The sequence below is a fragment of the Schistocerca serialis genome, chromosome 5 (genome assembly GCF_023864345.2).
Source record: "Schistocerca serialis cubense isolate TAMUIC-IGC-003099 chromosome 5, iqSchSeri2.2, whole genome shotgun sequence".
Taxonomy (NCBI): Eukaryota; Metazoa; Arthropoda; class Insecta; order Orthoptera; family Acrididae; genus Schistocerca; species Schistocerca serialis.
The window spans coordinates 328,875,142-328,893,729 of NC_064642.1; positions in this window are offsets into that span (position 1 = coordinate 328,875,142).

The window sequence follows — 18,588 nt, forward strand, 5'->3', positions numbered from 1 at the left end:
GATCCGCAACAAACTTCGCAGAACGTTTCAGGGAAAGTCTTGAGTGCATAGGAAGTAAATACCCAAATTATCCATTAGTTATAGGTGGAGACTTTAATCTAGCATCCATTGACTGGGAAAATTACACGTTTATCACAGGGGGCAGAAGCAAAGATTCGTGTGAAGTTATCCTAGGAGCGCTCTCAACATACAACCTTGAGCAATTGGTTAGAAAACCAACTCGAGATGGGAACATATTAGATATCTTGGCGACAAACAGACCTGATCTTTTTGAGGAAGTTAACCTAGAAGAAGGTATTAGCGACCATAATGTCGTTGTGGCTTCTATGTCAGTGGAAGTTGCAACTAAAAAAAAAGAAAAAAAGAAACAGCATAGAGTTGCTTTCTTGTTTGGGAAAGCAAATAAAAGTGTCATTAATGGACGTCTTCATAGTCAGGTCCAACCATTCACTGCGGGGCACAAAGATATTTAGCAAAAGTGTAGGGCAGGGAAAGGATCCACCTTGATACAACAAAACATATTAGGAAGTTGCTGAGAAAGCAGAGAATTTTGCACAGTAGTTTTAAATGTAGTCACTGCCCCGCTGACAAACAGAAATTATGCGAAATGAAAGCAGTTGTCAGAAGGACAATGAGAGACTCTTTTAACGAATTTGCAAGCAATATTTTATCAGCAGATTCTAAAAATAACCCCAAAAAATTTTGGTCGTACATAAAATCTACGAACGCTATAAATAATTCAATACTTTCTCTTGCTGACAGTACGGGTAATGTAACTGATGATGATAAGCAGAAGGCCGAAATTCTAAACCTAGCTTTCAAAAACTCGTTTACGACAGAGGACTGCGGCACGATTCCCGCTTTCAATGATCGAACAAACGAAAGGATGGCTGACATAGTGTTTAGTGTATCTGGAATTGTAAAACAGTTAAGATCCTTAGACGCCAGAAAGGCACCTGACCCAGACGGTATCCCCGTAGACTGTTTGCCGATGATGCTGTAGTCTACAGGAAAGTAGTATCACACGAAAGTTGTGAACAAATCAATGAGGATTTGCAGAAAATAAATGCGTGGTTTAATGACTGACAGTTATCTCTCAACATTAGTAAGTGTAACCTACTGCGCTTAACAAGGCGAAAATCCCCATTAATGTATGAGTACAAAATAAATGATCAGTCTTTGGAAGCGGTAACATCAGTCAAGTATCTGGGTGTGACTATTCGAAATGATCTCAGATGGAATGATCAGATTACACAAGCAACGGGTAAGGCGAACTCTAGATTGCGGTTTATTGGTAGAATCCTGAAGCGATGCAGTCCTTCAACAAAGGAAATAGCTTACAATACGTTAGTTCGTTCAGTCTTAGATAGTTCGTCTGTATGGGACCCTTACGAGTTGGGTCTGATTCAAGAGATTGAGAAGGTCCAAAGAAGAGCGGCAAGATTCGTAACTGGTACATTTAGCCATCGCGAGAGCGTTACGAATCTCACAGAAAGTTTGAAGTGGGACACACTTGCAGGTAGACGACGCGCTAAACATGAGGGGCTGCTCACTAAATTCCGAAATCCAATCTTCACCGAGGATGTAGAGCATATATTATTACCACAAACTTTCAAATCGCGTAATGATTATCATTCAAAGATAAGGGAACTAAGAGCTCGTACTGAGGCGTTCAGACAGTCGTTTTTCCCTCGCGCCATCCGCGAGTGGAACAGAGGGGGGGCGGGAAATATGACTTTGGCGCGAATTGTGCCCTCCGCCACACACCGCTTGGTGGCTAGCGGAGTATATATGTAGATATAATTCCAATTTGTTCACCTCGAAGGGGGACATCCAGTGATACCACAATTGACCCTCTACCCCATCACGTGCGTGGCTGGTGGGGGGGGGGGGGGGGGGGAGGAGGGGGGAGAGCAGCTTTGAAAGCTTCAATGGGAACCCACGTTTTTTATTGCAGATTAAGATTCTACGACAAAATCTACATACGTTTTGTCTGAAGCATTTTCTTCGTTTCGTCACAGATGGCGCTGTAATCAAAAATGTTTCAATGGGCTCTAAGCACTATGGGACTTAACATCTGAGGTCATGAGTCCCCTAGACTTGGAACTACTTAAACCTAAGGACATCACACACATCCATGGCCGAGGCAGGATTCGAGCCTGCGACCGTAGCAGCAGCGCGGTTCCGTACTGAAGCGCCTAGAACCGCTCGGTCACAGGGAGGGGCTGGCTGGCGCTGTAATCAGAGGAACAGAAATGGGTACACCGTCGTAATTTACGACATGCTACTCAATGGCCCTTGGATATCCAGACTGAGCGAGGTAGCGCAGTGGTTAGCACACTGGACTCACATTCGGGAGGATGACGGTTGAAACCCGCATTCCGCCATTCTGATTTAGGTTTTCCGTAATTTCCCTAAATCGCTTAACGCAAATGCTAGGACGGGTCCTTCGAAAGGACATGGCTGATCTCCTTCTCCAGTGTTTCCTAATCCGACCTTGTGCTCTGTTTCTAATGACCTGTTATGAATGAGACTTTAAAAACTAATCTCCTTAAATATCCAATGGCACGTGGGACTCCATCTCCATGCTGTGAGGGTAGGACACGAAAGTATTTCATAAATTCTAATTGTAAATCCCATTCGCAACGTTGTACTCATCTGACATATCCAACAGGTGATTACTCAACTCGCCAGCGTGGCCGTAGCTCGAGGCGAACACTACTCTAGTTTTCCAATCAGAGTAAGCGTTCAACGGTAGTACTGCGACCTTCAATATACTTAGTGTTCAGCTTTTCAAATGACCATGCATAGGACACAAGGATATATGCGGGAATGTTAGCACAGGCGTTTCTTATGCAGTCGATTGTATCTTCGCGGCCTATTGGCTCTTACTGGTACATATTATGAAAGGTGGCTACAGTAGTAGTTCAGAGGTTGCCGTGGGCAGTACTTGTTGAGAGGATGTCGAGAGCAGTACTAGTTGAAAGCATGTCGTGTGCAGTTGTTCTGTTGGGCGAGAGAGTAGATGCTGTTCGGTTGGTGTAATGTATATATGGAAGATGTTGCAATGATCACAGTGTATTTTTCGTCAATATATATGGAGGTAACAAAAAAAATTTTTATTTCACATTTCCTTAATAACAATGCCTCTTCGTCACAGGTTCAGTCAAGAAAGCATCTGGCTCGTGTTCATGTATTAGACTTGTAATTCTGGTTTCTACGTGCAATTATAGTATTTCTGGTTTTTCAATTAGTTCATTGTAAATGGTGTTTAAAATTTCTTGTCGTATTGAGGAAGAACCGTGCCAGATACATGTACATTGAACCACACTACCACACACAGAACAGTTACACTTGTGCTTTGTTGTTTCGTTGCTTTTATAGTTGCAGGGGACTTTAATGAATCAATTGTGTTAACGGAAATTTCCTTTCATTCTTTATTGTTATTTTATGCAGTCAGATTGTGTACTAATACTAGTCAGGGCCAACCGGTTCCGAGACTTCGTAACCGGACACACAGCTACTAAAATTATTGCATTTTAATTAAGCCCCATGCAATTTTAAATATACCCACAGAAAGAAATCCGGCGATGTGAAATCCGTCAAATCCGGCGTCCTCGTTGGCCAGTTAATAGGGCCACCTCTGCTCATCCTTCGACCAGTGTACACACGGCCTAATACCTGCTGTGCTTCAATTGCGTAATTCGCTGGGCAGCCGCCATGTTGGAACCACGTACGTTGTCGAATGTCCAGGGCAACATCCTGCAGTAGTACCGGTAGTTCCTGTTCCAAAAACGTACGATATTTGAGTCCATCAACGTGCCATCTATAAATTACGGACTAATGAGTCTGTTCCTCATGATGCCACACCATACGTTAGCCAACCCAAGGACATTGATGGTCAACTTGCCATAACGAGTGGGAACTGTCCACACTCCAGTAATGCATGTTATACCGATTAATGCTACCATGGTTTGTGAATGTAGCACTCCGTCTTCAGGCCACAAGTGGCCCATCGGGACCATCCGACCGCCGTGTCATCCTCAGGTGAGGATGCAGATAGAAGGGGCATGTGGTCAGCACACCGCTCTTCGGTTTTCTTGACCTGAGCCACTACTATTCAGTCGAGTAGCTCCTCAATTGGCATCACGAGGCTGAGTGCACCCCGAAAAATGGCAATAGCGCATGGCGGCTGGATGGTCACCCATCCAAGTGCCGGCCACGCCCGACAGCGCTTAACTTCGGTGATCTCACGGGAACCGGTGTTTCCACTGCGGCAAGGCCGTTGCCACACTGTGAATGTAGACTCATCAGGAAATAGTACCTCGGCAAATAATGTGGGGGTCTTTTGCATTTGTTGATGAACCCATTCACAAAAAAATATTTGATTATGAAATCCGCCTCCAGGAAGTTCCTGATATAATGATACGTCGTATGGATGATACTTATGACGATGCAGTGTTGTGACAATACTACCTACGGACATACCAGAATTACTGTGTAATTGTTGGCGCTTATCCTTGGGCTGTACTGCACTGCCGCTGGTACAGCTATTTCATTAGCTGCTCCTCTAACACATTTTCATCGTTTCCTTTTACCGCTGTGTATGCTGCCCCATACATTAGCGTTCACAACTTTGTAAAAGAACTAACGAGAGCGAGCTTTCCCTGGAAAACGCTCAGCATACAAGGCAACAGCAGCCTCAACGTATCTCCTATTTTCTCGGTAAATCAGGATCATTTCAGTTTTTTCTTCTGTGCTTGCAACGTTCATCACTCATTTGCAAGTCTGTTCTCCAAATGATAGATAGGTGTGTAGACAATAAACATGCGCAAGTATTTCAATGTTCATCTACATCTACATCTACATTGATACTCCGCAAGCCACCCAACGGTGTGTGGCGGAGGGCACTTTACGTGCCACTGTAATTACCTCCCTTTCCTGTTCTAGTCGCGTATGGTTCGCGGGAAGAACGACTGTCTGAAAGCCTCCGTGCGCGCTCTAATCTCTCTAATTTTACATTCGTGATCTCCTCGGGAGGTATAAGTAGGGGGAAGCAATATATTCGATACCTCATCCAGAAACGCACCCTCTCGAAACCTGGCGAGCAAGCTACACCGCGATGCAGAGCGCCTCTCTTGCAGAGTCTGCCACTTGAGTTTATTAAACATCTCCGTAACGCTATCACGGTTACCAAATAACTCTGTGACGAAACGCGCCGCTCTTCTTTGGATCTTCTCTATCTCCTCCGTCAGACCGATCTGGTACGGATCCCACACTGATGAGCAATACTCAAGTATAGGTCGAACGAGTGTTTTGTAAGCCACCTCCTTTGTTGATGGACTACATTTTCTAAGCACTCTCCCAATGAACCAGTCGCGTATGGTTCGCGGGAAGAACGACTGTCTGAAAGCCTCCGTGCGCGCTCTAATCTCTCTAATTTTACATTCGTGATCTCCTCGGGAGGTATAAGCAGGGGGAAGCAATATATTCGATACCTCATCCAGAAACGCACCCTCTCGAAACCTGGCGAGCAAGCTACACCGCGATGCAGAGCGCCTCTCTTGCAGAGTCTGCCGCTATGTGTTCTACGTCTGCACAATACATCAGCTCCGGTATTGCCTGTTATGATATGTCGTAGTTTGCTACACGGCCACAGCAGCACGTCGTTCGGCATGTCGGAGGAATACAACCTTGCATATGGGATTCCTAATTAGATGTTATGAAATAGTGACCTCTCCTACCCTCACAGCATGGATGTGGTGGCACTGGGCATTTAAAGGCCATTGAGTATCATGTCGTAAATTGCGACTGTGTACGTCTCTATCCTTCCGATTACAGCGCCATAGGGCAAAAAAAAAAAAAAAAAAAAAAAAAAAAAAAAAAAAAAAAAAAAAAAAAAAAACTTCAGACCGAATGTACGTTGATTTTGCAGTAGAACCGTAATCTTTATTAAAAATAAATGGTGGTTCCAATTGAAGATTTCAAAGTTAACCCCCACCACCCATGCACGGGGTGGAGCGGTGGGTCGAGTATGGTATCGTTTGATGTTCCCCTACATCTACATCTACATCTACATTTATACTCCGCAAGCCACCGAACGGTGTGTGGCGGAGGGCACTTTACGTGCCACTGTAATTACCTCCCTTTCCTGTTCCAGTCGCGTATGGTTCGCGGGAAGAACGACTGTCTGAAAGCCTCCGTGCGCGCTCTAATCTCTCTAATTTTACATTCGTGATCTCCTCGGGAGGTATAAGTAGGGGGAAGCAATATATTCGATACCTCATCCAGAAACGCACCCTCTCGAAACCTGGCGAGCAAGCTACACCGCGATGCAGAGCGCCTCTCTTGCAGAGTCTGCCACTTGAGTTTATTAAACATCTCCGTAACGCTATCACGGTTACCAAATAACTCTGTGACGAAACGCGCCGCTCTTCTTTGGATCTTCTCTATCTCCTCCGTCAGACCGATCTGGTACGGATCCCACACTGATGAGCAATACTCAAGTATAGGTCGAACGAGTGTTTTGTAAGCCACCTCCTTTGTTGATGGACTACATTTTCTAAGGACTCTCCCAATGAATCTCAACCTGGTACCCGCCTTACCAACAATTAATTTTATACACTCCTGGAAATGGAAAAAAGAACACATTGACACCGGTGTGTCAGACCCACCATACTTGCTCCGGACACTGCGAGAGGGCTGTACAAGCAATAATCACACGCACGGCACAGCGGACACACCAGGAACCGCGGTGTTGGCCGTCGAATGGCGCTAGCTGCGCAGCATTTGTGCACCGCCGCCGTCAGTGTCAGCCAGTTTGCCGTGGCATATGGAGCTCCATCGCAGTCTTTAACACTGGTAGCATGCCGCGACAGCGTGGACGTGAACCGTATGTGCAGTTGACGGACTTTGAGGGAGGGTGTATAGTGGGCATGCGGGAGGCCGGGTGGACGTACCGCCGAATTGCTCAACACTTGGGGCGTGAGGTCTCCACAGTACATCGATGTTGTCGCCAGTGGTCGGCGGAAGGTGCACGTGCCCGTCGACCTGGGACCGGACCGCAGCGACGCACGGATGCACGCCAAGACCGTAGGATCCTACGCAGTGCCGTAGGGGACCGCACCGCCACTTCCCAGCAAATTAGGGACACTGTTGCTCCTGGGGTATCGGCGAGGACCATTCGCAACCGTCTCCATGAAGCTGGGCTACGGTCCCGCACACCGTTAGGCCGTCTTCCGCTCACGCCCCAACATCGTGCAGCCCGCCTCCAGTGGTGTCGCGACAGGCGTGAATGGAGGGACGAATGGAGACGTGTCGTCTTCAGCGATGAGAGTCGCTTCTGCCTTGGTGCCAATGATGGTCGTATGCGTGTTTGGTGCCGTGCAGGTGAGCGCCACAATCAGGACTGCATACGACCGAGGCACGCAGGGCCAACACCCGGCATCATGGTGTGGGGAGCGATCTCCTACACTGGCCGTACACCACTGGTGATCGTCGAGGGGACACTGAATAGTGCACGGTACATCCAAACCGTCATCGAACCCATCGTTCTACCATTATTAGACCGGCAGGGGAACTTGCTGTTCCAACAGGACAATGCACGTCCGCATGTATCCCGTGCCACCCAACGTGCTCTAGAAGGTGTAAGTCAACTACCCTGGCCAGCAAGATCTCCGGATCTGTCCCCCATTGAGCATGTTTGGGACTGGATGAAGCGTCGTCTCACGCGGTCTGCACGTGCAGCACGAACGCTGGTCCAACTGAGGCGCCAGGTGGAAATGGCATGGCAAGCCGTTCCACAGGACTACATCCAGCATCTCTACGATCGTCTCCATGGGAGAATAGCAGCCTGCATTGCTGCGAAAGGTGGATATACACTGTACTAGTGCCGACATTGTGCATGCTCTGTTGCCTGTGTCTATGTGCCTGTGGTTCTGTCAGTGTGATCATGTGATGTATCTGACCCCAGGAATGTGTCAATAAAGTTTCCCCTTCCTGGGACAATGAATTCAAGGTGTTCTTATTTCAATTTCCAGGAGTGTATGATCATTCCACTTCAAATCGTTCCGCACGCATACTCCCAGATATTTTACAGAAGTAACTGCTACCAGTGTTTGTTCCGCTATCATATAATCATACAATAAAGGATCCTTCTTTCTATGTATTCGCAATACATTATATTTGTCTATGTTAAGGGTCAGTTGCCACTCCCTTCACCAAGTGCCTATCCGTTACAGATCTTCCTGCATTTCGCTACAATTTTCTAATGCTGCAACTTCTCTGTATACTACAGCATCATCCGCGAAAAGCCGCATGGAACTTCCGACACTATCTACTAGGTCATTTATATATATTGTGAAAAGCAATGGTCCCATAACACTCCCCTGTGGCACGCCAGAGGTTACTTTAACGTCTGTAGACGTCTCTCCATTGATAACAAAATGCTGTGTTCTGTTTCCTAAAAACTCTTCAATGCAGCCACACAGCTGGTCTGATATTCCGTAGGCTCTTACTTTGTTTATCAGGCGACAGTGCGGAACTGTATCGAACGCCTTCCGGAAGTCAAGAAAAATAGCATCTACCTGGGAGCCTGTATCTAATATTTTCTGGGTCTCATGAACAAATAAAGCGAGTTGGGTCTCACAAGATCGCTGTTTCCGGAATCCATGTTGATTCCTACATAGTAGATTCTGGGTTTCCAAAAACGACTTGATACTCGAGCAAAAAACATCTTCTAAAATTCTACAACAGATCGATGTCAGAGATATAGGTCTATAGTTTTGCGCATCTGCTCGACGACCCTTCTTGAAGACTGGGACTACCTGTGCTCTTTTCCAATCATTTGGAACCTTCCGTTCCTCTAGAGACTTGCGGTACACGGCTGTTAGAAGGGGGGCAAGTTCTTTCGCGTACTGTGTGTAGAATCGAATTGGTATCCCGTCAGGTCCAGTGGACTTTCCTCTGTTGAGTGATTCCAGTTGCTTTTCTATTCCTTGGACACTTACTTCGATGTCAGCCATTTTTTCGTTTGTGCGAGGATTTGGGGAAGGAACTGCAGTGCGGTCTTCCTCTGTGAAGCAGCTTTGGAAAAAGGTGTTTAGTATTTCAGCTTTACACGTGTCATCCTCTGTTTCAATGCCATCATCATCCCGGAGTGTCTGGATATGCTGTTTCGAGCCACTTACTGATTTAACGTAAGACCAGAACTTCCTAGGATTTTCTGTCAAGTCGGTACATAGAATTTTACTTTCGAATTCACTGAACGCTTCACGCATAGCCCTCCTTACACTAACTTTGACATCGTTTAGCTTCTGTTTGTCTGAGAGGTTTTGGCTGCGTTTAAACTTGGAGTGGAGCTCTCTTTGCTTTCGCAGTAGTTTCCTAACTTTGTTGTTGTACCACGGTGGGTTTTTCCCGTCCCTCACAGTTTTACTCGGCACGTACCTGTCTAAAACGCATTTTACGATTGCCTTGAACTTTTTCCATAAACACTCAACATTGCCAGTGTCGGAACAGAAATTTTCGTTTTGATCTGTTAGGTAGTCTGAAATCTGCCTTCTATTACTCTTGCTAAACAGATAAACCTTCTTCCCTTTTTTTATATTCCTATTAACTTCCATATTCAGGGATGCTGCAAAGGCCTTATGATCACTGATTCCCTGTTCTGCACATACAGAGTCGAAAAGTGCGGGTCTGTTTGTTATCAGTAGGTGCAAGATGTTATCTCCACGAGTCGGTTCTCTGTTTAATTGCTCGAGGTAATTTTCGGATAGTGCACCCAGTATAATGTCACTCGATGCTCTGTCCCTACCACCCGTCCTAAACATCTGAGTGTCCCAGTCTATATCTGGTAAATTGAAATCTCCACCTAAGTCTATAACATGCTGAGAAAATTTATGTGAAATGTATTCCAAATTTTCTCTCAGTTGTTCTGCCACTAATGCTGCTGAGTCGGGAGGTCGGTAAAAGGAGCCAATTATTAACCTAGCTCGGTTGTTGAGTGTAACCTCCACCCATAATAATTCACAGGAACTATCCACTTCTACTTCACTACAGGATAAACTACTACTAACAACGACGAACACCCCACCACCGGTTGCATGCAATCTATCCTTTCTAAACACCGTCTGTACCTTTGTAAAAATTTCGGCAGAATTTATCTCTGGCTTAAGCCAGCTTTCTGTACCTATAACGATTTCAGCTTGGGTGCTTTCTATCAGCGCTTGAAGTTCCGGTACTTTACCAACGCAGCTTCGACAGTTTACAATTACAATACCGATTGCTGCTTGGTCCCCGCATGTCCTGACTTTGCCCCGCACCCGTTGAGGCTGTTGCCCTTTCTGTACTTGCCCAAGGCCATCTAACCTAAAAAACCGCCCAGCCCACGCCACACAACCCCTGCTACGCGTGTAGCCGCTTGTTGCGTGTAGTGGACTCCTGACCTATCCAGCGGAACCCGAAACCCCACCACTCTATGGCGCAAGTCGAGGATTCTGCAGCCCACACGGTCGCAGAACCGTCTCAGCCTCTGATTCAGACCCTCCACTCGGCTCTGTACCAAAGGTCCGCAGTCAGTCCTGTCGACGATGCTGCAGATGGTGAACTCTGCTTTCATCCCCCTAGCGAGACTGGCAGTCTTCACCAAATCAGATAGCCGCCGGAAGCCAGAGAGGATTTCCTCCGATCCATAGCGACACACATCATTGGTGCCGACATGAGCGACCACCTGCAGATGGGTGCACCCTGTACCCTTCATGGCCTCCGGAAGGACCCTTTCCACATCTGGAATGACTCCCCCCGGTATGCACACGGAGTGCACATTGGTTTTCTTCCCCTCTCTTGCTGCCATATCCCTAAGGGGCCCCATTACGCGCCTGACGTTGGAGCTCCCAACTACCAGTAAGCCCACCCTCTGCGACCGCCCAGATCTTGCAGACTGAGGGGCAACCTCTGGAACAGGACAAGCAGCCATGTCAGGCCGAAGATCAGTATCAGCCTGAGACAGAGCCTGAAACTGGTTCGTCAGACAAACTGGATAGGCCTTCCGTTCAGCCCTCCGGAATGTCTTTCGCCCCCATCCGGACCCCCACAGTGATGCCCATTGGCAACAGCCTCAAGCTGTGTGACCGAAGCCAACACTGCCTGAAGCTGGGCGCGAAGGGATGCCAACTCAGCCTGCATCCGAACACAGCAGTTGCAGTCCCTTTCCATGCTAAAAACTGTTGTGCAAAGAACGTCTGAACTAATTTACAGAGAGCGCAAACAAATCGACACAAAATTTAAACGGTTATTAAAATACAAGATTGCCTAGTAAATGCAGTAATGTTGCTACTTGCGCACTGCTGACACACTGCTCGGCGGCGGAAGGAGACTACGCGATTTTACACTATTCAGGTACTAAAACGCGATGCTACAACTCTCAAATACTATAATACGCCCGAAATTTATGAATTAAACAATGTAAGTACCAAAAACACGCAAAGAAATTAAGAATTAAATTATGTAACAAATGAGTGAGGTAGGAGTATACGACTTGCTGCTGCAGCTGCTTATCCAACGGCGGCAGGGAGCACAGTGACTGTGACCAACTGACACTGGCCGTTCAAAACAAAAACAGAAGACAGACGACTACGCGAATTTACACTATTCAGGTACTAAAACGCGATGCTACAGCTCTCAAATTCTATAATACGCCCGAAATTTATGAATTAAACAATGCAAGTACCAAAAACACGCAAAGAAATTAAGAATTAAACTATGTAACAAATGAGTGAGGTAGGAGTATACGACTTGCTGCTGCAGCTGCTTATCCAACGGCGGCAGGGAGCACACACCTCCGAGACAAACAAATTGGAATTATAGTATGAAAAGCTTGTGAGAGTGTTGCAGGGCAGGTTGTCCTGAGAAATAATTGTAAGTAAAAAATTCGATGCGTTTCGCCGTTTCCGATTCACTGGCATCGAAGTTAGCCAATCAGCCAGTTACGCACGCAAATTCAAGCGGCCTGTCAGATATCATTAGTGTCAGTTCTCATAGCGTAGATGACAGCGCATGAGATTGCTCAGCCTTTGGCTTGCGTTCGGTCCTTACTACTGTATAATACCCAATTTTTGTACCGCTGTCTTGTTCGGTTTTACGAAATCAAATGAAGGACGAGTTTGGCGACATCGTCTGTGGCGGGCTGCTTCAATTTGCGCGCGCAATGGCCTGATTGACTAATTCAATGCTAATTAACTAGGAAACGGCGCAACATATCGATTTTTTTCTCAACAGTTATTTCTCGGCACAACCTACCGTGCAACATCCTTACAAGCTTTTCAGATTGCTTGTGACCATCCTGTATAAATATAATGTGATTCATCTGTGAGGTAGCAGTTTTTGCACCTTACATGATGCTAAATCAGTAATAATACACCGAATAATAATTGATAATTGGCCCACCGGTAGGAGAGAATGGACACAGAAAAGGAAGTTGTGTGTGTCATTTCAAACTAACGAGATAGCCGCAGAGGCTGGAATACAGCCGGAACCCCTAAGGAAGGTGTTTGTCATGTCAAACTAACGGGATGGCTGGGGCCGGACCCATTTGTCGGCTGGCACTTCAGACCACCAAAGACGTTGGGAGAGGCTGGGCCATCACAACAAGAAGTGAGAAGGAGCTATATGCGATAGAGAGAAAGACGATTTCGCGCCACAGTGGAAAATTTGCGGAAGACTGTGACGGGATTGGCGCAGAGCGCGTAGAGATACGTGTTAAACGTTTGGCGGCAACAGTAACCGCGGGAGAATTGTGTGTCGTGGTTGGGTACAAACGCGCACTGATACATGGAAGTCTGTGTCGTGATTGGCTACCAACGCGCACGGATCCATGCGGCGAAGAACGGCCAGGTTTGCAAAAACTCTGAAGAAGGACTCGGGGGTCGGCAGTGGACTAGAGCAGTCGCGGTGTCTGGCTGCCCTGCTTGGAGAGCGTGGAGAGAAGTAGGTTGGAGAAATTACCGGCATTGAGTCCAGTGGTTACTTTCCAAGTCTGAATAGTGTAGAGCATAAGACTCCACACACGTAGCATTATCTGTTCCTCTGAGAAGAGAAACAGATTTGTGCTAACTTGTGGTGTTCATATGCTATCTGAAGTGTACCTTTGCTGCCGCGCATTTGAGTCGACCAACTACTCTTGGCATATGTGCAAGTAGCTTGAGTATTGACTAGTGACGGAGTCCGCAATTGAACACTTGCGTACAGGTGTTTACGGACGCAAACTACGTCCACGTTGGAGATTAAAGCCAAGCTCGCTCACGGGAAAGACGGCATCACGACGTTGGCTGGGCCGTCCGTCGTAATCATCACAGAGAATTACGGTGACATTAGCAATCATCAGCCAAAGTAGGGCTCTGTAATTCTAAATGACTTCGCATTCCGCTAGCTCTTTGACTGGCGTTCTCTGAGTCTGTGTCCGTTCAGGCAGAGCTTCAATAGAGTCACTTGCGGGTTCAGTGTTGACTTAAGTAATTAGGAAAAGAGGATGCATTGTGCCACTGATAGGCTAGTTAGGATAGCGAGTGTATTGGATTGCCATGTTAGGCTAAAAATATTGCTCATCCTGTTTTCTGAATAAATCTTAATTTGGTATCATATGCTAATTACCGCATTATTGATTTCTTAGCTATCAATCACCATATTTTTGTTTAATAATTAGAGTATAATGGTAATTTCGATGCAAATTATACTGGGGGCATAACTGAGCGTTTAAACAGAGCCAACGTAAGTCAGATAGCAACTCATGGTCGACTAAGACTACCAATAGATATTTTTCAATATATCGATAATTTTACAATAAACCCTCCCTACATTGCACATCAAAGACACATCTATGCACAAAACAAATGTTGGATGGTGAGCTTCAAAAATAACTAGGGTGCAGCTACACATACTTGATGCATGAAGTATTAGCAGTACAGACTGTAATGAATGAGTCATTCTATGGATTATTTTCCCGCTTCATTAGAAACACATACATTCATTCTATGTGGATAATGAATAGTGCGACCAGAGAAGTGTTCCTGTTTCACGGTCGCAAATGGATTATTACCTCCAAGAGGAGACAGCCCGATTTTTCATTCGACCTCAGAATGGACCTCATGCCTCTTATACTCGAGACGACACCATCACGCAACATGTTGAACGTCGTCGTACCCACCATGCGAGTATGTCAGGTAGTCATTCAATCTTAAGACAGTCTGAGGCAGCTTGCCACAAGTCTTTACTCTTTCCCTCGGTTGCACCCCACTCCATGTGGTAGGAAGACATTTTAAACCTGCTCACATCACAACCTCCGATCCATTCTCTCATCTTTCATCGTCCCAATTACCTTATTGTCGATAGATGTAATGCCATAAAGTTTACCAGACGTGTAGCGAAGCATGTCAAATTTATAGGGGTGGGTTGCATTTGTCCTTCATACGATGAATTAAGCTTTCAGTATTGTTATATAGAGGAACCATTGTTCTCTAAAATGATCCCTTGTGAAACTGTAGTAAAATTGGTACATGTGGTGTGTGGAGATATCTAATACTAACATACCATCATAGATGAATTTCATATACTGCAGCCTAGCTTTCGCCATCTTCAGAGACACAAATTCTATGTGAAAAATAGTTGTCCATTTAAAATTTATCTTGGTGATTAATTTTCTCACTCCATTACGTCGCTGCCAACGGTTACCTAACTTGATGTCTCGATATATCGTAATTTTTTTGTGTTTTCCCAAAAATCGTGTTATTCATAACTTTAAAAAAATCTTTTTCGGAGCTACACATCGTGGGTGATAGTTCCTGGTATTTAAGTCAATGTGAATTACCAATCAGGAACACTCATTATCTTGTACAACATAGTGGACTCTAATCAGCCCCGTTGCTAACTCGAGTCTCTGTTTGAGATTCATGTAATGCAATACATGGTCTTCCTTCTCCCTAAGAGTCATTAATAACTTGGGAATGGAGCTTTTCGTTGAACTTATTGCTCTAAAACGTAGTGGTCGATCACAGTGCAGGGTGCAGGCCATGAAGCTTATTGGGATATGCAAGTTGCACCTGTGTGAGACTCATCTGGAACTCCAGAAAAATCTGTGATATCGATTTCTCGACACTGCAGCCATTGGAGCTCCCACCTGCCAAAAAGATTTTGTATTTTATAATACATGATAGTGACACCAAAAACAACTCACACAAACACAGTAATGCAAACGAAATACACACGCTTCATAGATAGTGCTAACCAAACACTACAGGATCCTTCCACACAAGAAGCGATTAGTGTCATTTGTACAATTATTATAATCAGAGAGATTGGCTTATATTAGATAAGCTTCACATGATATTGTGTGAAACCGAATTAATCGTTGCAAGTGAGACATCAGAGTCATAAATATAACAGACTTTCCACTCTGAAGGCATAGTGGGTTAGCGTAATAGCCTACCTTGTAGAAGGTCAAAGGTTCAAATCTCGTCAAATGCACAGTCAGCTTTTGGCCGTGGTCGCATGTGGACCAACTCAGAGCACCGGGCAGTGCTTCGGTAAAGGAGTTGTACTAGTTTATTTGTGATGTATAACGCCCATCAATATCGTATCCCATGGCGCACTCTTATTGGCGAGTGTGCTGACTATGTACGACCATTGAAACGTCCTCTTTGAAAATTATGAATGACAGTGCTGGAAAACTTCTACGTTAATTGATTTTCAAACAGCTGAGCAAAACTGAATGTACTCAGATATTTCTCTCTTTACTTATTCTGATCAACACTAAAGTGACACATAATATTTTTAGCGCGACGGAATCTGACTTTCAATAATCCCTACAAAAGAATGGCCCTGACTAACAATAACCTATACCTTTCATGAATCACTTACCTCGCAAAAATCTTCCTTACTCGAACTACTGCAATACAGCGAGCGCCAATACTGCCAACTAAATAAAAGATTCTAACTACTGAAGGCATTAACTACTGACAGGCATAGTTAGCAAATTAAAGATTTTGATAGAGAACAAACAATGTATTTACCTTAATAATTTTCAAAAGTCATAATACATGTATATCAGTTCATGACATCCAGTCTTACAAATTTCCTTTTTCTGTCAGACACACATCCAGATCGCCCGCTATCAAAACTCTGGCATCTCTCTCCCCACATCCACCACTGCTGGCGGCTACCTCCAACTGCCCCACACTACATTCTGTTCACATCCAACTGCCCAACATTACACAAGCAAATATTCCAACAATGAGTCCAACCAGCCACAGACTGCAGTCAGTGATTTTCATACAGAGCACTATGTGGCGTTACCAACATAAAAACCTAAACAGCCTACTTACATAGCCCCAGGCTCCCCACAAAAAATTTTACAAATTGTTTTGGGCAGTGGACAATACTGATTTGAAAAATTTTTCATAACTGCAATAACAAAGATATAAATGCACACACTTATTGATACACTGTTGGTCAAAAGCAAAAATTGTCCTCACAGTCCATAAAGACAGTCCTGAACATGTATCACAGTAGTAATTGCAGTTTTTTTTTGCACAAAGTCTGAGCAGTAAAAGAAAATGCATGCGGAAGTACTGGATTTCCATGCAATCTTGAAGAAGTAGTGTTGTCCTTCCAACATGCAGGCAGGTAATGGGCCACAACAGAGCAAACCCACACCAGAGTCTTTCGAAGTTTTGAAGAATATTGGTAGGTAGGTCATCACAGAGCAGACCCACTGTAGTCCTGGTAGAGATTATGGTATTGGTGGGCCACCAAAGGTGCAGACCCACTGCAGTCCTTGTAGAGATAATGGTATTGGTGGACCATCAAAGGTGCAGAGCTACTGTAGTCCTTGTAGAGATGGCCAGCAGCCATCCATTGCGACTGTGCGAGTGCACAATCACCTTCCAAGAGTCTAGCGGATAATATAGCAAGTCCATAAACCACCACTTGTGCACTCAGAAACGTTTTGGAATATCCTTAGAACCAGCAGTGCAGTTAACGAGTCCATTGCTGAATTATCAACAGACATGCGAGCATTAAAAGTCATTTTTTTAACTTCTCACATATTGTGCATATACTATGATCAACAAAAAAGTGTGCAGTGCAGTGAAACTTAATTTGAAGAACTGGTGTCTAGACAATTACAAATTTACAGTATAAGAATACAATTATAAAGATACAGAATACATCATTAAAGAACATAATAATACAGATAACATCTGTAGTAATACAGGCTTTACAAAAGAATAGAAATAAGCACATACATCAGTGTTACTGGAATTATGGCATAAGTAAATAAATGAGAATATTCAAACATTAATTTGACATATGATCATTAATGGAAAACATAAAAGAGTAAATAATATCTAAACATTTTTCCAAAGTATTTGAGGATAACAATATTCCTCATCATAGTGAATGTAGCTTGGTATTAGAAAAATTCTACAACATAATTCTTAGCAAATAAACACATAAAGACAGGAAGAACACAAATATACAAGGTTACACAAACACATAGCGGAATAACACAAAAGGAAAGGACAGTGTTTGTTTTCAGTATAACATTTGGTACTGCAGTATTTTTGTATTTGATTTGCAAACAAAATTTTCTTTACTTCTCAGAGATCTCCGTAGTTCATCATTTGTTTCCAAGAAAATCCTACCTAAATCTGTTTTTCCTAAACCCAACTTTTTTGTTCATATCCTCTTTCAAAATAATTATTCTTCGATGTACTCTACTTTCATTTTGTCAAACTTTTTCATATAGCTTCTCAATGCATTTCTTCTAATTTATCACAAACCGTTCTCTTATATAGCCTACCCCCTCTTAAGCTAACTTAAATCTACTGAGCTCAGATACATAAACTAGAGAATGAGGCACAATTAACACAAATAGTAATGACAAAAAAGGCAAATTGGCAAAGTAAGCAGCTGTATATCCAAATTAGCAAAGCAAATGCAACATCACAATTAATATAAGTCAATGTGCAGCAACAAGAAAAATAAATCAGTAGTAAACTGGCTTAATACAACGAAAATTCAGTAGAACAATGCCTGACAAACAGCAGCAGCAAAAGCAATAAACTATACCTAAACATGACAAAGCTCAAGCAGAAATAATATTACAGTAAAATACCCCTGTCACATCTTAACACTATAGTGATGCATCACAATAACTTATTCTACGAAACAAGTTACCAAATCGTTGAAAATTTATGTGTGCAATTCCTGTGAAGGGAAATGTCTATTTGTGCTCCCTTTTTTTTTAAGAAAGTAGACCATAAAATTATTATTTATTCCAGCTGTAGACAGAAAATAGTTATATTAGTACATCCATTAAATTTTATTTTAAGCAATGCTGCAGTGCAGCTAGAAACTAGATATTAAACAAAATAGGCAAATATATACACAAAGCAAGCCATGAAACTTCATTCACTAGCCATATGGCGTCTCCTAAGGCAGTAACAAAATCTCTCAACTAGACAGACAGTCATAATCAGGTGTATAGACGTAAAACATTTCTCATTTCATTAGGCATTTCAGTAAATATCAGAATGT